Source organism: Oryx dammah, unplaced genomic scaffold, assembly GCF_014754425.2.
Source record: "Oryx dammah isolate SB20612 unplaced genomic scaffold, SCBI_Odam_1.1 HiC_scaffold_28, whole genome shotgun sequence".
Taxonomy (NCBI): domain Eukaryota; kingdom Metazoa; phylum Chordata; class Mammalia; order Artiodactyla; family Bovidae; genus Oryx; species Oryx dammah.
In genome coordinates this window covers 62,216,347-62,239,536 of record NW_024070212.1, presented here as the reverse complement: position 1 = coordinate 62,239,536, position 23,190 = coordinate 62,216,347, and positions in this window count along the sequence as shown.

Below are 23,190 nucleotides of genomic sequence, written 5' to 3'. Positions count from 1 at the left end.
AACTGTGACAGTGTTAACATTACCACATGCTTTCTAAAGTCATAGTATAAACCAACACTGTTGTATTTCCTGTGCTTCATCAGAAAAGACAACCTCAAGTACTTATATATCCCCCAAATATTTGTTTTACAGTTCTATCTCAGCTCTTAAGACTAATAGGAATTCTGGAGTGAAGGATGAATACATTAAACCTCTTATTAAGGTATTCTGAAAATTGTTGGTTTCATTTACTCTTTCAACAAACTAATCCATAAGTTGATGTCGACTTTATTTGACCTTCATGCAAGTGTTGCACTCTGAGGATAGAATGTGAGATGACTGTCTCTGTAAATGTTTTGTTTGAAAATATAGTCCAATAACATTGATTTACAGTGATGTCTAGTCACAAAACCCTTATGAATACAGCATTCAAAATGAATAGGACAGTGACAGTACATCATTCTAGGGAAGGGGAACAGCTCAGCAGTATGAATCATAGACGTACATAACGAGTGTCACTTATAACACATTAATATTAAGGGATGTAGTTTACCTTTTAGAATTACTCAGTATGCAAACACTGCATTTCAACTTTACAGTGCATACTTAGTCAACACAGGGAGCTTTATAGCAAAGATTTTATGCATTACAAAAATAGCCATTGACTTTTAACCCTATATATATATTGGTAGCAATATTCTCTGGACTAATAATAATAATACTTGTAATAACAATAAAAGTATAATTGATTGCCAAGTAATTTCAGAGACCTCATTAGCCTTTGAAGCTAGGGATTTATTATTTTATATGATGGAAAGATTATATTAGCAACATCCAAGATAGATTCTGACTGAGATTTATGATACCTTACATATTTCTCCAAGGAATATGAAATACATGTGTAACTATGTATTTATACTAAAGTAAATAACAGAGATTTTGCTGCTAACATCTTCCAGCTTATTGTCTTTCAGTTCCTCTACAATATGCCCCAAGAGTGGACAGAAAAAAAAAGTTACTGATGTTATACAGACATTAGGAGGCAGTTTAAAGCAGCTTTAGTTGAATTGAGCAATAGGGAAACTTACAGTTTAACAGCTTTGCTAGCAGGTGTTCCTGTTGTAGTGGTAAAATGCTGCATGTTTTACTCAATAATGGTGATAATACCATTGAGGTATCCCAAAACTGTTTGTAAAAACTCAAATAATAAAAGCACATTATGGTTTCTCTATTAGTCCAGTGTTGCTTTAAACCATGTGCCCCCAAATATGTCAGCTTTGAAAATATCTCTTATTTAACAGGGGGAAAAATGAGAACTTTTAAAATGAAATTTGATTTAATCTTTTCTATCACAGCCGCTCTTTGTCAGTATATTTTTCTCGGCTGTTGAACAGGTCATTAACTGTAAAAGACACCGATAAGTATACTGTCATCTACATTTAAGGTAACTAATTATAATAAAAAATACTGCATTTCCCTATCAGGGTTTCAGACAATACAGAATCTCCTCTGGTTAAACCTCAGAACCTTTATAGACTTAAAAGCTTCACCTTAGGGCATGTCAAATCAGCTCACATTTTAAAAATGGCATTAGTTATTTAAGCATGATTATTTTAGTTTGACAATAGAAATTTTTATTTGTTTTGGTTTAGGTTTTATTTTCCATGTAGGAAATATAATAAAAGGAAAAATTATAAATGCAGATATACAGAGAGGAGAATTTAAAATAAGCAAAAAGACTGACACCAATGCCATAATAATGGTAGTTCTCTCACTGAGCTTTTAGAGGGTTTTACTTTAGGTTCAGGCACATGAATAGGTTTTCAACCTAAGCTGTTCTTAATTAGAGAAACTTTTGTATGTCCCATCTCAGTGGTCAGCTGTCCATTCAACATTTATTCATTTTCCAATGAGGCATCATGCCAGGTACTGAGGCTATACAAATGAAGAGATAGGAATTGACCTCCAGGGACTCAGTGTCCAGCGGAAGATACGATCATGAAAGCCAATAAAAAGGAAAAGGAAAAATGCAGACAGTGTTATGAAAGTGCTATGAACAAAGTGATAGAACACAGAGGAGAAAACACAAAACTCACCTAGAGCTTTCAGACAGTGCCTAAGGATTGCACTTGCATAAGATTAGTAATTGGTGATTTCCCTGGGGACTGAGGGCATGCACACCAGAGTTTGAAGGACAGCACTTACTTAAATCATGTTCAGAATTCAATATACATAGTGATGTACATTTTCTACTATAAATGTATAGGTCCAGTTGTATATCTTTTAAATCTCATCTCATGAATGTATCAACTGACTTGAGGTCAAGTTTATGAATACATACATTGACTAATAAAGCATAAACAAAATGAGATTAGTCATAACAGTTTGTTAGAGGAAAATGGCTGAGTCTTCTACAGCTATTTTGATAATCAAAGAATATTTTAACATAGATTGGAAATATATATTAAGATATGAACTTAAAAATAATTCTACTGTAAGTTTAGCCATTATATATTCAAATTTACTGAATTTCTTTTTATTGCCTGATTTGATCTCAAATAAGAATCACTTCTCTCAGCAGCCATAAAAGACTAGAATAAAAATCTGTTTAAATCCTGGTAATATAGTTTGTCCTTTCCTGGTGGCTCAGACAGTAAAGAATCTGCCTACAGTGCAGGAGACCTGGTTTTGATCCCTAGGTTGGGAAGATCCTCTGGAGAAGGAAAGAGCAACCCATTCTAATATTCTTGCCTAGAGAATTCCATGGATCAAGGAGCCTGTGAGCTATAGTCCATGAAGCACGTAATGGCATACATAAAAATAATTAAAATGCAGCCAATTCTCAAAATACAACATAGAATTTTAAAAATTACTTGATGCATTATTGACGAATATAAAAAAATTCTGTATGGAAATACCAATATTTATTGATTTGTACTATTACTACTATAACTAATTTAACTACTGCTTCTCTAGCTTCTCAGATGGAGAAGGAAATGACAACCACTCCAATATTCTTGCCTAGAGAATCCTGTGGACAGAGGAACCTGGTGGGCTGCTGTCCTTAGGGTCGCACAGAGTTGGACACAACTGAAGCCACCTAACAAGCATGCATGCATTGGAGAAGGAAATGGCAACCCCCTCCAGTATTCTTGCCTGGAGAATCCCAGGGAAAGAGGAGCCTGGTGGGCTGTTCCGTCGATGGGGTCGCACAGAGTTGGACATGACTGAAGTGACTTAGTAGCAGCAGCAGCAGTGGCTCAGATGGCAGAGAATCTGCCTGCAATGCAGGAGATCTGGGTCAATCCCTGGATCAGGAAGAACCCCTGGAGAAGAAAAGGGCAATCCATTCCAGTATTCTTGCCTGGAAAACTGCACGGACAGAGGAGCCTGGGGGGCTACAAGAGTCAGACACGACTTAGTTATTAAACCACTATATAACTACTGTTACTAATATAACTACTGCTAAAATCTGTGTTTTTATCATGTGTTAGTCACTCTACTTGCTTTACAGAGATTATATCATTTGACAAATAAAACCCCACTGTATTTATTTTATTTTTCTGATCTAATAGATGAAAAAAATGAGGCTCAGACAGGTGAAATTACTCATTCAATGTAATAAAACTAGTAAGTAGAGCAATCAATATAAAAACCCAATCCAACTCCCTGTGACTCAGAGGTTGCAACTGAAACCTCAATGCCATGATGTGTTAATATGCTAATATTTAATACATATAGGGACAGAATTTTCCAACTTTATGTATTGCAGTACCCACTTACATAGATGCTGGGACCACAGTCATGAAGTTAGCAACAAAGCCCTACATTTTATAATTCTAGAGTCAGATTATTAATCCTTGAACCATGCTACCTTTTAGTGAAAGCCCTACAAAACTTTGTATTGATATTCACTAAACATTCTATACTTAATATATCCCAAGGCCAGATTCTGGTTTGATTAAATGAAATCAAGTATAGTCATGTTGATTTGAGCTAATTATTAATTTAGAAAGTCATTATGTAAATAATTATCATGTTTATTCAGTCATTTAATGGTATGATTTTGAAGGCCAAAAATGCAGCATAGTCAAAGTTAAACTATAATGAAAAGTGAATATAGTAATATGAAAAAATGATATACATTCTGTGATTTATTATATATAAAATAAACATTTAAAGACTATATGGAAAAATTCACCAAATCAGCACAATAATAGTGAAATTATGGGTGATTTATTAAAATATGAATTTTTTGATAAAGTTTTAAAACTTAAAAATGTATGAATAAATATTCAAATAAAAGTCAAGGCATAATAGAAATTTGATTTCAGCTATTAAAACTGATTTTCTCCTGCTGACAGTATATAAAATATTTGTCAAGTTTTTGCAAATATTTTTATAACTTAGACATAAATTTATGTAAAGAGCCCTTAACTCTGTAAGGCCAATTCTTCAGCTTTGGGTTACTAAAATCTTGCATGTTTTATTTTGTATTTTAAAGTAATATTTTTAGAAAGAGTTATTATTCATATTGTTATTCCAAGGTTTCTTTGAACCACTTTAATCTATAAAATGTTGTTTAATCTAAGTTAATATGTATTAATAAATACTCACATATATATGTATACATCTGTATATATGTGTAGGTATATGTGACTCAGGGTATATATGATAATCTTACATATATAAAGGTTGTTGCTAACTTGTGTCCAGCTCTTTGCAACCCCATGGGCTGTAGCCTGCCACACTCCTCTGTCCATTTAATTTCTCAGGCAAGAATATTGGAGTGGGTTGCCATTTGCTTCTACAGGGGATCTTCTTGACCGAGGAATTGAACCCACATCTCCTGCATTGGGAGGCAGATTCTTTACTGCTGAGCCTCCAGCAAACACTTATCTCACTGCATAGATGTTTACAAATGTCTTTCCTTCATGAGATTTGTGTTTCTCAACAGCATGAAACCCAGAGTCTTCTAAATGCATAAAATCTATTAGATGATAAATGTCCAATAAAGGATTCAGGTCAGTCGCTCAGCCATGTCTGACTCTTTCCTACCCAATGGACAGCAGTACAACAGGCCTCCTTGTCCATCAGTAATTCCCAGAGTCTACTCAAACTCAACTCCATTGAGTCGGTGATGCCATCCAATCATCTCATCCTCTGTTGTCCCCTTCTCCTCCCACCTTCAATCTTTCCCAGCATCAGGATCATTTCAACTGAGTCGGCTCTTCGCATCAGGTGGCCAAATTACTGGCGTTTCAGCTTCAACATCAGTCCTTCCAATGACATTCAGTACTGATTTCCTTTAGGATGGACTGGTTGGATCTCCTTGCAGTCCAAGGGACTCTCAAGAGTCTTCTCCAGCACCACAGTTCAAAAGCATCAATTCTTCGGTGCTCAGCTTTCTTTATAGTCCAACTCTCACATCCACACAAAACTACTAGAAAAATCATAGCCTTGACTAGCCAGAACTCTGTTGGCAAAGTAATGTCTCTGCTTTTTAATATGCTGTCTAGGTTGATCATAACTTTCCTTCCAAGGAGTAAGCGTCTTTTAATTTTACGGCTGCAGTCACCATCTGCAGTGATTTTGGAGCCCCCCAAAATAAAGTCTGTCACTGTTTCCACTGTTTCCCCATCTACTTCCCATGAAGTGATGGGACCAGATGTCATGATCTTCGTTTTCTGAATGTTGAACTTTAAGTCAACTTTTTCACTCTTCTCTTTCACTTTCATCAAGAGGCTCTTTAGTTCTTCGCTTTCTGCCATAAGGGTGGTATCATCTGCATATCTGAGGTTATTAATATTTCTCCCGGCAGTCTTGATTCCAGCTTTGCTTCATCCAGCCCAGCACTTCTCATGATGTACTCTGCATATAAGTTAAATGAACAGGGTGACAATATACAAGATGATGTATTCATTTTCCTATTTGGAACCAGTCTGTTGTTCCATGTCCAGTTCTAACTGTTGCTTCCTGACCTACATATAGGTTTCTCAAGAGGCAGGTCAGTTGGCATGGTATTCCTATCTTTTTAAGCATCTTCTACAGTTTATTGTGATCCACACAGTCAAAGGTTTTGGCATAGTCAATAATGCAGAAATAGAAGTTTTTCTAGAATTCTCGCTTTTTCGATGATCCAATGGATGTTGGCAATTTGATCTCTGGTTCCTCTGCCTTTTCTAAAACCAGCTTGAACATCTGGAATTTCATGGTTCTTATACTGTTGAAACCTGGCTTGGAGAATTTTGAGCATTACTTTACTCGCATGTGAGATAAGTACGATTGTCCAGTAGTTTGAGCATTCTTTGGCATTGCCTATCTTAGGGACTGGAATGAAAACTGACCTTCTTGAGGCCTGTGGCCACTGCTGAGTTTTCCAAATTTGCTGGCATATTGAGTGCAGCACTTTCACAGCATCATCTTTTAGGATTTGAAATAGCTCAACTGGAATTCCATCACCTCCATTAGCTTTGTTCGTAGTGATGCTTCCTAAGGCCCACTTGACTTCACATTCCAGGATATTTGGCTCTAGATGAGTGATCACACCATCTTGATTATCTGGGTCATGAAAATCTTTTTTTTTGTACAGTTCTTCTGTGTATTCTGGCCACCTCTTCTTAATATCTTCTGCTTCTGTTAGGTCCATACCATTTCTGTCCTTTATTGAGCCCATCTTTGTGTGAAATGGTCCCTTTTATATCTAATTTTCTTGAAGAAATCTCTAGTCTTCCCATTCTATTTTCCTCTATTTCTTTGTACTGATCCCTGAGGGAGGCTTTCTTATCACTCCTTCCTGTTCTTTGGAACTCTGCATTCAAATGGGTGTATCTTTCCTTTTCTCCTTTGTGTTTTTTTTCTCTTCTTTTCACAGCTATTTATAAGGCCTCCTCAGACAGCCCTTTTGCTTTTTGCATTTCTTTTTCTTGGGGATGGTCTTAATCTCTATCTCCTGTACGATGTCACAAACCTCCATTCATAGTCCATCAGGCACTCTGTCTATCAGATCTCGTCCCTTGAATATTTCTCACTTCCTCTGTATAATAGTATGGGACTTGATTTAGGTCATACTTAAATGTCTCATGGTCTTCCATACTTTCTTCAATTGAAGTCTGAATTTGGCAATAAGGAATTCATGATCTGAACCACAGTCAGCTCCCAGTCTTGTTTTAGCTGAACATAAAGAGCTCCTCCATCTTTGGCTGCAAGGAATATAATTGATCTGATTTTGGTGTTGATCATCTGGTGATGTACATGTGTAGAGTCTTCTCTTGTGTTCTTGGAAGAGGGTGTTTGCTATGATCAGTATGTTATCTTGGCAAAACCCTATTAGTCATTGCCCTGACTCATTCTGTACTCCAACGCAAAATTTGCCTGTTCCAGGTGTTTCTTGACTTCCTACTTTGCATTCCAGTCCCCTAGATTGAAAAGGACATCTTTTTTGGGTGTTAGTTCTAGAAAGTCTTGTAGATCTTCAAAGAAACGTTCAACTTCAGCTTCTTCAGCATTACTGGTTGGGGCATAGATTTGGATTATTGTGATATTGAATGGTTTGCCTTGGTAATGAACAGAGATCATTCTGTTGTTTTTGAGATTGTATCCCAGTACTGCATTTCAGATTCTTTTATTGACTATGATGGCTACTTCATTTCTTCTAAGGATTTCTTGCCCATAGTAGTCGATATAATGATCATCTGAGTTAAATTCTCCCATTCCAGTCCATTTTAGTTCACTGATTCCTCAAATGTCTATGTTTACTCTTGCCATCTCCTGTTTGACCACTTCCAATTTCCCTTGATTCATGAACCTTACATTCAGGTTCCTATGCAGTATTGCTAATTACAGCATCAGACTTTACTTCCATCACCAGTCACATTAAAAACTGGGCTTTTTTTTTTTTTTTTTTGCTTTGCTTTGGTTCTGTCTCTTCATTCTTTCTGGAGTTATTTCTCCACTCTTCTCCAGTAGCATATTGGGCACCTACCAACCTGGAGAGTTCATCTTGCAGTGTCCTATCTTTTTGCCTTTTCATACTGTTCATGGGGTTCTCTAGGCAAGAATACTGAAGTGGTCTGCCATTCTTTTCTCCTGTGGAACACATTTTGTCCAAAATCTTCACCATGACCCATCTGTCTTGGGTGGCCCTACATGGCTTGGCTTATAGTTTCATTGAGCTAGACAAGGCCATGGACCTTGTGATCAGTTTGATTAGCTTTCTGTGATTGTGGTTTTCATTCTGTCTTCCCTCTGAGGGATAAGGGTAAGAGACTCATGAAAGCTTTCTGCTAGGAGAGGCTGACTGTGGGGAAACTGGGTCTTCTTCTGATGGGTGGGGCCATGCTCAGTAAATCTTTAATCCAATTTTCTGTTTTGGGGCAGAGCTTTGTTCTCTCCCTATTGTTTGACCTGAGAACAAACTGTGGTGGAGATAATGAAGAACATGACAACCTACTCCAGCAGGTCCCATGCATGTACTGCCACACTCAGTGTCCCCAGTGCTGCAGCAGGCCTTCACTGACCCAACAGCATCCTCTGCCAGAGACTCCTGGACACTAACAAGCAAGTCTGGGTCAGTCTCTTGTGGGGTCATTGCTCTTTTCTCCTGGGTCCTGGTGCACACAAGGTTTTGTTTGTGCCCTCCAAGAGTCTGTTTCCCCAGTCCTGTGTAAGTTCTGGCAGCTCTATGGTGGGGTTAATTGCGACTTCCTCCAACAGGGCTTATGCCACAGTCAGCTCTGCTTCACTCAGAGCCTCTGCCCCTGTGGCAGGCCATGGCCAACCCACACCTCCACAGGAGACACTGAAACACTCAAAGGCAGGTCTAGCACAGTTTCTGTGGGGTTGCCTGGTGAACACAAGGTTGTTTTTTTTGTTTTTTTTTTTTTTGAGCCCTCCAAGTGTCTCTGGTGGGTATGGGGTTTGATTTTAAGTGCAGTTTTGCTCCTCCTACCATCTTGCTGGGGCTTCTCCTTTGCCCTTGAATGTGGGGTATCTTTTTTTGTTGGGATCCAACATTCTCCTGTGGATGGTTACTCAACAGTGAGTTGTAATTTTGGAGTTCTCACAGGAGAAGATGAGCACACGTCCATCTTCACCTGAACTTCTCCATAGTTCATACCAACTATGAACATCCACAGTTGGTAAATAAGCTTATGAAAGATGTTGAACATCATGTCTTAGGGAAATGAAAATTAAAACAATGAGATAGCACTGAACACCTATTAAAAAGGCCAAAATCAGAACACTTGCAACAAATGCTGACAAGGATGTGGAACAATAGGAAATTTTACTCAATGCTGGTAGGAATGAAAAATGATATTGCCACTTTGAAAAACAATTTGTTAGTTACCTATGAAACTAAACATTCTTATAATAATATTCAGTCATTGCACTTTATTTAGCCAAATTTTTGAAAATAGATGCCCACACAGAAACCTGAGCATGGATATTTATAACAGCTGAATGCCCTTCATCAGGTGAATGGAGAAATAAACTGTGCTACACACAGACTATGGAGTATTATTCAGCACTTAACAGAAATGATCTAACAAACCATGAAAAAGTAAGAGTATATTACTAAGGGAAAGAAGCCAGTCTGAGAAAGTTTTATATTTTATGATTTTATATGACATTCTGAAAAAGGCAAAAACTATATAGTTAAATGAGCAGTACTTGGCATGAATTAAGAGTAAGTAAAGATGAAGAGTCAGAGAATACAGGGTTTTTAGAGCACTGAAACTTTTCTGGATGCTACTGTAATATTGAATACATATTATACATTTGTGAAAGAAGGTATAACACTAAGAATTAACCTTAATGTATATTATGGACTTAGGTGATAATAACATGTCAGCATAGCATCACTGATTTTTATAAATATAATGCTATAGTTTGGTAAGTTGATAGCAGGGGTACCCTGTGGAGAGGGGAAGGAGAAATCAGTGAACTCTGTACTTTCTACTCAATATTGCTTTGAACTAGAATTGTTATAAAAAGTAGTGTCTGTGTAAAAGGGGAGAAAAAGAAAACTTTGCATCAAAGACTACAATAATTGGATACATTTTCAACGTATATGAAATGAAGGAGTTTTATTATCTCAAGTGTATGTCTTCTGCAAATCAATAAGAAAATGAGGAATAATTTTAAAATAGTGTGCAAAAAACAATATGAAGAAAGTCATAGAATATGAAACACAAATGTTGAAAGTCCATTTCATACAATCTCAAAATCACTGATTATCACAAAAATACAAATTTAATCACAATGTGATTTTATTTCTGCAATTTAGATTGTCAAAACTTTAAAAGTCTGAAATTACCAGCCACTAGCAGATATGCCAGCAAATTTGGAAAACTCAGCAGTGGCCACAGGACTGGAAAAGATCAGTTTTCATTCCAATCCCAAAGAAAGGCAATGCCAAAGAATGCTCAAACTACTGTACAATTGCACTCATCTAACAGGCTAGTAAAGTGATGTTTAAAATTCTCCAAGTCAGGCTTCAGCAATATGTGAACTGTGAACTTCCAGATGTTCAAGCTGGTTTTAGAAAAGGCAAAGGAACCAGAGATCAAATTACCAACATCTGCTGGATCATTGAAAAAGCAAGAGAGTTCCAGAAAAACATCTATTTCTGCTTTATTGATTATGCCAATGCGTTTGACTGTGTGGATCACAATAAACTGTGGAAAATTCTTCAAGAGATGGGAATACCAAACCACCTGATCTGCCTCTTGAGAAACCTATATGGAGGTCAGGAAGCAACAGTTAGAACTGGACATGGAACAACAGACTGGTTCCAAATACGAAAAGGAGTCCATCAAGGCTGTAGATTGTCACCCTGCTTATTTAACTTCTATGCAGAGTACATCATGAGAAACACTGGACTGGAAGAAGCACAAGCTGGAATCAAGATCACCGGGAGAAATATCAATAACCTCAGGTATGCAGATGACACCACCCTTGTGGCAGAAAGTGAAGAGGAACTAAAAAGCCTCTTGATGAGAGTAAAGAGGAGAGTGAAAAAGTTGACTTAAAGCTCAACATTAAGAAAACTATGATGATGGCATCTGGTCCCATCACTTCATGGCAAATAGATGGGGAAACAGCAGAAACAGTGGCAGATTTTATTTTTGTGGGCTCCAAAATCACTGCAGATGGTGATTGCAGCCATGAAATTAAAAGATGCTTACTCCTTGGAAGGAAAGTTATAATGAACCTAGATAGCATATTAAAAAGCAGAGACATTATTTTGCCAAAAAAAAAGTGCTTCTAGTCAAGGCTATGGTTTTTCCAGCAGTCTTGTATGGATGTGAGAGTTGGACTCTAAAGAAAGCTGAGCACCAAAGAATTGATGCTTTTGAACTGTGGTGTTGGAGAAGACTGTTGAGAATCTCTTGGACTCTAAGGAGATCCAACTGTCCATCCTAAAGGAGATCAGTCCTGGGTGTTCATTGGAAGGACTGATGCTGAGGCTGAAACTCCAGTACTTTTGACACCTGATGTGAAGAGCTGACTGATAGGAAAAGACCCTGATGCTGGGAAAGATTGAGGGCAGGAAGAGAAGGGGATGACAGAGAATGAGATGGATGGATGACATCATCAGCTCAGTGGACATGGTTTGGGTGGACTCCAGGAGTTGGTGATGGACAAGAAGGCTTGGCATGCTGTGGCTCATGGGGTCGCATAGAGCCAGACACGACTGAGCGACAGAACTGAACTTAACTGAGCAGATATGAAGTACAAGGAGCACTCATCCTTTGCTCTTAGAAGTACAAATTGGACAACTGGTTTGAATAGTAACTTGGTAATATCTATTGCAAGTATAGGGATGCCTACCCAAATGGATGACAATTACTTTTCTGTTAATACAACAAGAGGAAGTATACCCACATTCATACAAAGACATTTGTAAAAGTTATCATAACAGCATGCTGTGTAATGATAAAAAGTGGTATGAAACTGCCTAAATGTGAACAGAAGGAGAATTTAGAGATAAACTCATATATAGGGTAGTGTGTTTATGTTTGTATGTATAAATTCTGTAGATAAAGCATTAAAATATATTAAATAGAACACTTGAACTAATATAGTAGAATCTCACAAACATTTTGAGTGGAAAAGTAAATTACATTAGACAACTGAAAATGAGTTATTTTGGACAGGATATTAATTTTTTTCAATTTAGTATAAAACACATTGTTAATAAATTGGGTACAATTAATAATATTAAATATCAATTGTATATTAGATAATTAAGTGGTATCAGTTCAGTTCAGTCACTCAGTCCTGTCAGACTCTTTGTGACCCCATGAATCGCACCATGCCAGGCCTCCCTGTCCATCACAAACTCCTGGATTTCACTCAAACTCATGTGCATCGAGTCGGTGATGCCATCCAACCATCTCATCCTCTGTCGTCCCCTTCTCCTCCTGCCCCCAATCCCTCCAAGCATCAGGGTCTCTTCCAATGAGTCAGCTCTTCCCATGAGGTAGCCAAAGTATTGCAGTTTCAGCCTCAGCATCAGTCCTTCCAATGAACACCCAGGACTGGTCTCCTTTAGGATGGACTGGTTGGATCTCCTTGCAGTTCAAGGGACTCTCAAGTCTTTTCCAACACCACAGTTCAAAAGCATCAGTTTTTCAGCACTCAGCTTTCTTCACAGTCCACCTCTCACAACCATACATGACCACTGGAAAAACCATAGCCTTGACTAGATGGACCTTTGTTGGCAAAGTAATATCTCTGCTCTTTAATATGCTGTCTAGTTTGGTCATAACTTTCCATTCAAGGCGTAAGTGTCTTTTAATTTCATGGCTGCAATCACCATCTGCAGTGATTTTGGAGCCCCCCAAAATAAAGTCAGCTATTGTTTTCACTGTTTCCACATCTATTTCCCATGAACTGATGGGATAGTTAAACTGTTTTAAAGGAAGAATTCACTTGTTCTTTAGGGATGTAAGTTTTGAAGTATTAAGTTGTCAAGTTCACATTGCCCAAGCTAAAGTCTTTTAGAAACATAAGTACAATTTGTTATTAATAAAATGAGAGTCAAAATAGGGAATTTGTACACAACTATATCAGAAAGAGAAAATTTCACAAGTGAATGTGTGTACCTTGTTTGGAAGATCTTTACATTCTACAAGCAAAGAATACAAACATATCAATATATCTTGGAAAAACTGTGAAAACTTATCATTCTTTTGCCCTAAAATAAAAGCATAATTTATTCTTAAAAATATAACTTGAATTTTCTAAATATTATCTAATAAAAATTAACATCAGTAATAACAAAGCCAAAAAAAGTTACTTAAAAACTAAGTTTGTTGTTGCTGCTCAGTTGCTCAGTCATGTCTGATTCTTTATGTCTCTATGGCCTGCAAAACACTAGGCTTCCCTGTCCTTCACTATCTCCCAGAGTTTGCTCAAACTCATGTCCATTGAGTCCGGGATACCATCCAACCATCTCATTCTCTGGCCGCCTCTCCTTCTCATCCTGCCCTCAGTCATTCCCAGCATCAGGGTCATTTCCAGTGAGTTTGCTCTTTGCTTTGGGTGGCAAAAGTATTGGAACTTCAACTTCAGCATCAGTCCTCCCAGTGAATTTTCAGAGTTGATTTCCTTTAGGCTTGACTGATCAGATCTGCATGATGTCCAAGAGACTCTCACGAGTCTTCTCCAACACAGCTGTTTGAAAGCATCAGTTCTTTAGTGCTCAGACTTCTTTACGACACAACTCTCACATCCCTACATGATTATTACAAAAACCATATTTTGATGAGATGGACCTTTGTTGGCAATGTGAAGTGAAACTGAAAATTGCTCTGTAGTGTCCGACTCTTTGCGACCTCTTGGACTGTAGCCCATGGAATTCTCCAGGCCAGAATACTAGAGTGGGCAGACTTTCCCTTCTCCACTGGATCTTCCCAACCCAGGGTGTGAACTCAGGTCTCCGAGGATATTGATATTTCTCCCAGCAATCTTGGTTCCAGTTTAAGCTTCATCCAGCCAAGCATTTCTCATGATGTACACTGCATAAAATTTAAATAAGCAGAGTGAACATATACGGCCTTGATGTACTCCGTTCCCAATTTGGAACCAGTCAGTTGTTCCTTGTCTGGTTCTGACTGTTCTTCTTTATGTGCACACAGGTTTTGCTGGAGGCAAGTAAAGTGGTCTCATATTCCCATCTCTTGCAGACTTTTGCACAGTTTTTTCTAATGCATACAGTCAAAGGCTTTAGCATAGTCAGTGAAGCAGAAGTAGTTTTGTTTTGTTTGTTTTGTTTTGTTTTGTTAATTCTTTTGCTTTTTCCCCTATAATGAAAAGGACATCTTTTTGGGGTGTTAGTTCTAAAAGATCTTGTAGGTCTTCATAAAACCGTTCAACTTCAGCTTCTTCAGCATTACTGGTTGGGGCATAGACTTGGATAACTGTGATACTGAATGGTTTGCCTTGGAGACGAACAGAAATCATTCTGTCATTTTTGAGATTGCATCCAAGTACTGCATTTTGGACTCTTTTGTTGACCATGATGGCTACTCCATTTCTTCTGAGGGATTCCTGCCCACAGTAGTAGATATAATGATCATCTGAGTTAAATTCACCCATTCCAGTCCATTTTAGTTCGCTGATTCCTAGAATGGCGACGTTCACCATTGCCATCTCTTGTTTGACCACTTCCAATTTGCCTTGATTCATGGACCTGACATTCCAGGTTCCTAAGAAACAACTGGAGTAACAGGCAAATTTGGCCTTGGAATGTGGAATGAAGCAGGGCAAAGACTAATAGAGTTTTGCCAAGAAAATGCACTGGTCATAGCAAACACCCTCTTCCAACAACATAAGAGAAGAATCTACACATGGACATCACCAGATGGTCAACACCGAAATCAGATTGATTATATTCTATGCAGCCAAAGATGGTGAAGCTCTATACAGTCAACAAAAACAAGACCAGGAGCTGACTGTGGCTCAGATCGTGAACTCCTTATTACCAAATTCAGACTCAAATTGAAGAAAATAGGGAAAACCGCTAGACCATTCAGGTATGACCTAAATCAAATCCCTTATAATTATACGGTGGAAGTGACAAATAGATTTAAGGGCCTAGATCTGATAGATACAGTGCTTGATGAACTATGGAATGAGGTTCATCACATTGTAGAGGAGACAGGGATCAAGATATTCCCCATGGAAAAGAAATGCAAAAAAGCAAAATGGCTGTCTGGGGATGCCTTACAAATAACTGTGAAAAGAAGAGAGGTGAAAAGCAAAGGAGAAAAGGAAAGATATAAGCATCTGAATGCAGAGTTCCAAAGAATAGCAAGAAGAGATAAGAAAGCCTTCCTCAGCGATCAATGCAAAGAAATAGAGGAAAACAACAGAATGGGAAAGACTAAAGATCTCTTCAAAAAATTAGAGATACCAAGGGAACATTTCATGCAAAGATGGGCTTGATAAAGGACAGAAATGGTATGCACCTAACAGAAGCAGAAGATATTAAGAAGACGTGGCAAGAATACACGGAAGAACTGTACAAAAAAGATCTTCACCCCAGATAATCATGATGATGTGATCACTAATCTAGAGCCAGACATCTTAGAAAGTGAAGTCAAGTGGGCCTTGGAAAGCATCACTACTAACAAAGCTAGTGGAGGTGATGGAATTCCAGCTGAGCTATTTCAAATCCTGGAAGATGATGCTGTGAAAGTGCTGCACTCAATATGCAAGCAAATTTGGAAAACTCAGCAGTGGCCACAGGACTGGAAAAGGTCAGTTTTCATTCCAATTCCAAAGAAAGGCAATGCCAAAGAATGCTCAAACTACCACACAATTGCACTCATGTCACATGCTAGTAAACTAATGGTCAAAATTCTCCAAGCCAGGCTTCAGCAATACATGAACTGAAAACTCCCTGATATTCAAGCTGGTTTTAGAAAAGGCAGAGGAACCAGAGATCAAATTGCCAACATCTGCCGGATCATGGAAAGAGCAAGAGAGTTCCATAAAAACATCTATTTCTGTTTTATTGACTGTGCCAAAGCCTCTGACTGTGTGGATCACAATAAACTGTGGAAAATTCTGAAAGAGATGGGAATACCAGACCACCTAACCTGCCTCTTGAGAAATCTGTATGCAGGTCAGGAAGCAATAGTTAGAACTGGACATGGAACAACAGACTGGTTCCAAATAGGAAAAGGAGTGTGTCAAGGCTGTATATTGTCACCCTGCTTATTTAACTTCTATGCAGAGTACATCATGAGAAACGCTGGACTGGAAGAAACACAAGCTGGAGTCAAGATTGCCGGGAGAAGTATCAGTAACGTCAGATATGCAGATGACACCACCCTTATGCAGAAAGTGAAAAGGAACTAAAAAGCCTCTTGATGAAAGTGAAAGAGGAGAGTGAAAAAGTTGGCTTAAAGCTCAACATTCAGAAAACGAAGATCATGGCATCCGGTCCCATCACTTCATGGGGAATAGATGGGGAAACAGTAGAAACAGTGTCAGACTTTATTTTGGGGGGCTCCAAAATCACTGCAGATGTTGACTGCAGCCATGAGATTAAAAGACGCTTACTCCTTGGAAGAAAAGTTATGACCAACCTAGATAGTATATTCAAAAGCAGAGACATTACTTTGCCGACTAAGGTCCGTCTAGTCAAGGCTATGGGTTTTCCTGTGGTCATGTATGGATGTGAGAGTTGGACTGTGAAGAAGGCTGAGCACCGAAGAATTGACGCTTTTGAACTGTGGTGTTGGAGAAGACTCTTGAGAGTCCCTTGGACTGCAAGGAGATCCAATCAGTCCATTCTGAAGGAGATCAACCCTGGGATTTCTTTGAAAGGAATGATACTAAAGCTGAAGCTCCAGTACTTCGGGCACCTCATGCAAAGAGTTGACTCATTAGAAAAGACTCTGATGCTGGGAGGGGTTGGGGGCAGGAGGAGAAGGGGACTGGATGTCATCACGGACTCGATGGATGTGAGTCTGAGTGAACTCTGGGAGATGGTGATGGACAGGAAGGCATCACATGCTGTGATTCATGAGGTCACAAAGAGTCGGACATGCCTGAGCAACTGAACTGAACTTGCTTTTTCCATGATCCAACAGTTGTTTGACCTCTAGTTCTTCTGCTTTTTCTAAATCAACTTGTATATCTGGAAGTTCTTGGTTCACATATGCTTGAAGTCTAGCTTGAAGAGTTTTAGTATTACTTTGATAACATGTGGAGTGAGTGCAATTGTGTGGTAGTCTGAACATTCTTTGGCATTTCCCTTCTATGGGATTGGAATGAAAACCAACATTTTTCAGTCCTGTGGCCACTGCTGAGTTGTTCAAATTTGCTGACATATTGGGTGCAGCACTTACACATTATCATCTTTTCAGTTCAGTTCAGTTCAGTCCCTCAGTCTTATCTGACTCTGCTACCCATGAATCGCAGCACACCAGGCCTCCCTGTCCATCACCATCTCCTGGAGTTCACTCAAACTCACGTTCATTGAGTCAGTGATGCCATCCAGCCATCTCATCCTCTGTTGTCCCCTTTTCCTCCTACCCTCAATTTCTCCCAGCATCAGAGTCTTTTCCAATGAGTCAACTCTTTGCATTAGGTGGCCAAAGTACTGGAGTTTCAGCTTTAGCATCATTCCTTCCAAAAAATTCCCAGGGCTGATCTCCTTCAGAATGGACTGGTTGGAACTCATTGCAGTCCACGGGACTTCCAAGAGTCTTCTCCAACACCACAGTTCAAAAGCATCAATTCTTTGATGCTCAGCTTTCTTCACAGTTCAACTCTCACATCCATACATGACCACCGGAAAAACCATAACCTTGACCAGACGGACCTTTGATGGCAAAGTAATGTCTCTGCTAACTAGGTTGGTCATAACTTTTCTTCCAAGGAGTAAGCATATTTTAATTTCATGGCTGCAGTCACCATCTGCAGTGACTTTGGAGCCCACAAAAATAAAGTCTGACACTGTTTCTGCTGTTTCCCCATCTGATTCCCATGAAGTGATTGGACCAGATGCCATGATCTTGGTTTTCTGAATGTGGAGCTTTAAGCCAACTTTTTCATTCTCCTCTTTCACTTTCATCAAGAGGCTTTTGAGTTCCTCTTCACTTTCTGCCATAAGGGTGGTATCATCTGCTTATCTGAGGTTGTTGATATTTCTCCTGGCAATCTTGATTCCAGCTTGTGCTTTTTCCAGCCAGCGTTTCTCATGATTTACTCTGCATAGAAGTTAAATAAGCAGGGTGGCAATATCCAGCCTTGATGTACTCCTTTTCCTATTTGGAATCAGTCTGTTGTTTCATGTCCAGTTCTAACTCTTGCTTTCTGACCTGCATATAGATTTCTCAAGAGGCAGGTTGGGTGGTCTGGTATTCCCATGTCTTGAAGAATTTTCCACAGTTTATTGTGATCCACACAGTCAAAGACTTTGGCATAGTCAATAAACCAAAATAGATGTTTTTCTGGAACTCTCTTGGTTGTTTGATGATCCAGCGGATGTTGGCAATTTGATCTCTGGTTTCTCTCCCTTTTCTAAAACCAACTTGACCATCTGGAAGTTCATGGTTCAAGTATTGCTAAATCCTGGCTTGGAGAATTTTGAGCATTACTTTACTAGCATGTGAGATGACTGCAATTGTGTGATAGTTTGAGCATTCTTTGGCATTACCTTTCTTTGGGATTGGAATGAAAACTGACCTTTTCCAGTCCTGTGGCCACTGCTGAGTTTTCCAAATTTGCTGGCATATTGAGTGCAGCACTTTCACAACATCATCTTTCAGAATTTGAAATAGCTCAGCTGGAATTCCATCACCTCTATTAGTTTTCTTTGTAGTAATGCTTCCAAAGGCCCCCTTGACTTCATACTCCAGGATATATGGCTCTAGGTGTGTGATCACAGAACCTTGGTTATACCTTGCCACCTCTCCTTAATAATTTCTCCTTCTGTTAGGTCCATACCACTTCTGTCCTTATTGTGTACATCTTTGCATGAAATGTTTATTTCGCATCTGTAATTTTCTTAAAGAGATCTCTAGTCTTTCCCATTCTATTTTTTTCATCTATATGTTTTCATTATTGACTTAAGGAGACATTCTTATTTCTCCTTGCTGTTCTTCAGAACCCTGTATTCAGGATTCTGTATCTTCCTGTATCTTTCCTTTTCTCCTTTGTTGCTCACTTTTCTTCTTTTCTCAGCTGTTTGTAAGACCTCCTCAGACAACAATTTTACATTTTTGCACTACTTTTTCTGGAGGATGATTTTGATCACTGCCTTGTGAACAATGTTAAAACCTCTGTCCATAGTTCTGCAGGCACTGTGTCTATCAGATCTAACCCTTTGAATATATTTGTCACTTTCACTGTAATCACAAGGGATTTGATTTAGGTCATACTTGCATGGCCTACTGGTTTTTCCTACACTCTTCAATTAAAATCTGAATTTTGCAATAAGGAGCTCATGATTTGAGCCACAGTCAGCTCCTGGTCTTGTTTTAGCTGACTATATGGAGCTTCTCTATCTTCAGCTGCAAAGAATATAATCAATCTGATTTCAGTATTGACCATCTGATGATGTCTATGTATAGCATCATCTCTTGTTTTGTTGGAAGAGGGTGTTTACTATGACCACTGCATTCTCTTTACAAAAGTCTGTTAGTGTTTGCACTGCTTCAGTTTGTACTCCTAGGCCAAACTTGACTGTTACACCAGGTATCTCTTTACCTCCTATTTTGCATTCCAATCCCCTATGATGAAAAGGACTTTTTTTTGGTGTTAGTTCCAGAAGGTCTTGTAAGTCTTCACAGAACTTTCCACTTCTTCAGCATCAGTGGTTGGGGCATAGACTTGGATTGCTGTCTTTGTCTTCTAATTTAAGTCTTCTAATGAAACAAAGTTCTAAGAGAAGGAGCAAATTAGCACAAGTTCTTTTCTCAAAATTGTGTACATATTTCTAAAACAAATCTACACAATCAAGAGGTAGAAAAATGGGGCTAAGTATTTAGATACCTATTTTAAAAGTGAAACATCTGCAAATCCTGTGAAAATGCAAAATCCCGCCTAACCATATGGAGAAATATACATACAGCTTTGTGAAAAATCTTTCATCAAGGCAAATATGTGAATCATTATTTTTCATTTTCAGTATTTTCCTTTTGTTAGTCATATTTTGCCAAATGTAAATATGGGATTTCGTATTTTAACTAATATGAAAGACATTCTTTGTAGAGTCAAATTGATAGGAATTTGGAAGAGATTTACCCAATTGTTCAATAGTTTATAAATATTTTTAAAAAATGGATTTCCAGGACAAGCCTAAGACAGCATATTAAAAGCAGAGACATTACTTTGCCAACAAAGGTCCATCTAGTCAAAGCTATGTTTTTTCTGGTATTAATGTATGGATGTGAGAGTAGGACCATAAAGAAAGCTGAGTGCTGAAGGATTGATGCTTTTGAACTGTGGTATTGGAGAAGACTCTTGAGAGCCCCTTGGACTGGAAGGATATCAAACCAGTCAATTGTACAGGAAATTAGTCCTGAATATTCATGGAAAGATTGAAGCTGAAGCAGAAACTCCAATACTTTGGCCACCTGATGCGAAAAGCTGGCTCATTAGAAAAGACCCTGCTGCTGGGAAAGATTGAAGGCAGGAGGAAAAGGGGATGACAGAGGACCAGATGGTTGGATGGCATCACTGACTCAATGGACATGAATCTGAGCAAGCTCCAGGTGATGGTGAAGGACAGGGAAACCTTTATGTGCAGACAAGGGGTCACAAAAAGTCAGACCATGGGGTCACAAAGAGTCAGACATGACTGAGCAACTGAACAACAAGGCATTACATACACCCATAGTTTATTAATACATTTTTTTTAAATTAAAAGATTAACCAAGTAAAAAAAAAGATAAAAAGTGTATCATATTGTTAGACTGCTATTAACCTGTATATCCAAAATAATTACTCAGATTTAAGGAAACTGAAAAATAGGTATAGATATTCAAAAACATTCATGTTTTTTGGTAAATCTAAGTTTCTTATACTTTAGAAGTACATGTACAAAATACAGGGGAAAATATATGTATTGAAAGACAAACCAGAGTGTAACATAATTTTATAAGGAAAGATGAAAAAAATATATATCCTAGTATAAGCTAACTCTTGAGCTAGGATCATACTTAAGGAAACACACCAACAAACAAAATCCTTTGGGTTACACTGGAAGTGAAAAGAAAAGACAAGAAAAATTAGACATATTTCTTTTTTTAAATTTATTTATTTTAATTAGAGGTTAATTACTTTAAAATATTGTATTGGTTTTGCCATACATCAACATGAATCTGCCACAGGTATACACTTGTTCCCCATCCTGAAACCCCCTCCCTTCTCCCTCCCCGTACCATCCCTCTGGGTTGTCCCAGTGCACCAGCCCCAAGCATCCAGTATCATGCATCGAAACTGGACTGGTGACTTGTTTAATATATGATATTATACATGTTTCAATGCCATTCTCCCAAATCATCCCACTCTCTCCCTCTCCCACAGAGTCCAAAAGACTGTTCTATACATCTTTGTCTCTTTTGCTGTCTTGCATACAGGGTTATCATTACCATCTTTCTAAATTCCATATATATGCATTAGTATACCATATTGGGTCTTCCCTGGTGGCTCAGATGGTAAAAGCGTCTGCCTGCAATGCAGGAGACCTGGGTTCGATCCCTGGGTTGGGAAGATCTCCTGGAGAAGGAAATGGCAACCCACTCCAGTACTCTTGTCTGGAGAATCCCACAGACGGAGGAGCCTGGTAGGTTACAGTCCATGCGGTCACAAAGAGTTGGACACGACTGAGCGACTTCACGTTCACGTTCTTTCATACTATATTGGTGTTTTTCTTTCTGGCTTACTTCACTCTGTATAATCGGCTCCAGTTTCATCCACCTCATTAGACTGATTCAAATGTATTCTTTTTAATGGCTGAGTAATACTCCATTGTGTATATGTACCACAGCTTTCTTATCCATTCATCTGCTGATGGGCATCTAGGTTGCTTCCATGTCCTGGCTATTATATACAGTGCTGTGATGAACATTGGGGTACATGTGTCTCTTTCTATTCTGGTTTCCTTGGTGTGTATGCCCAGCAGTGGGATTGCTGGTCATGTTTCTAAGCGAAATTGTTACAGAACTGTTTGACTTCTCTATCAAAGAAAATGATTTTAAAATTGGAAAGAGATGAACAAAAATTTTTTGAGTGGACTTGAAACACCTAAGATAACTATTCAAACCCATATTCAATGCATTTTCTGAGTTTTTCTTCCTTTTTATAGTAGTGATGAATTATCCATAGCCATCTATCTTCTCTCATCTACTGCCCATTTGGATCAATGACACTCATTTTGAAATGGTTATATAGAAAATAATTTGGTTTTTATGTGTGTAATAAATATATTGAAAAGTTTAAATTTGTTCAGGGAACAAGGAGGAAACATCTTTACTTTTCTGCAATCCCCACCTTCAAATGTGCTTGATGTACTTTCACCTGACCTATGACAGAATCTCAGGAAAATCCCAGAGTTTTAAAATAATGTTCAGGAATTAAAACAGCTTGCCATGTTCACATTTAAAAGTTCATTGTATATAATACAGAACTGGTAGTTTTTACTCCACATCTCCTCCACTTCATTCCAGCCAGTGTCTGAGTCAAGGCTTAGAGATGGCTGTTTTTTTTTTTTTTGTTTTTTTTTTTTAAAGTGAAATAATGCATTTGCAGCAACATGGATGGACCTAGAGAGTGTCATGCTGAGTGAGGTAAGTCAGACAGAGAAGGAAAAATATCGGATGACATCCCTTATATGTGAAATCTAAGAAGAAATTATACAAATGAACTTATTTACAAAACAAACAGACTCAAAGACTTAGAGAAAAAAACTTATGGTTGCTGGAGGAGTGGGGAAAACTGGAGGGGAGGGGTAGCTAAGGTTGGGAATTAACATGAGGCACATTGCCATTAAAATAGATAACCAATAAGACCTACTGTATAGCAAAGGGAATTCTACTCAATGTTATATGGCAGCCTGGATGGGAAGGGAATCGGGGGGAGAATGGATATGTCTTTGTGTATGTGTATGACTGAGTCCCTTTGCTGTTCATCTGAAATTATCACGACTTTGTTAATTGGCTGTCACTCAGATGGTAAAGAATC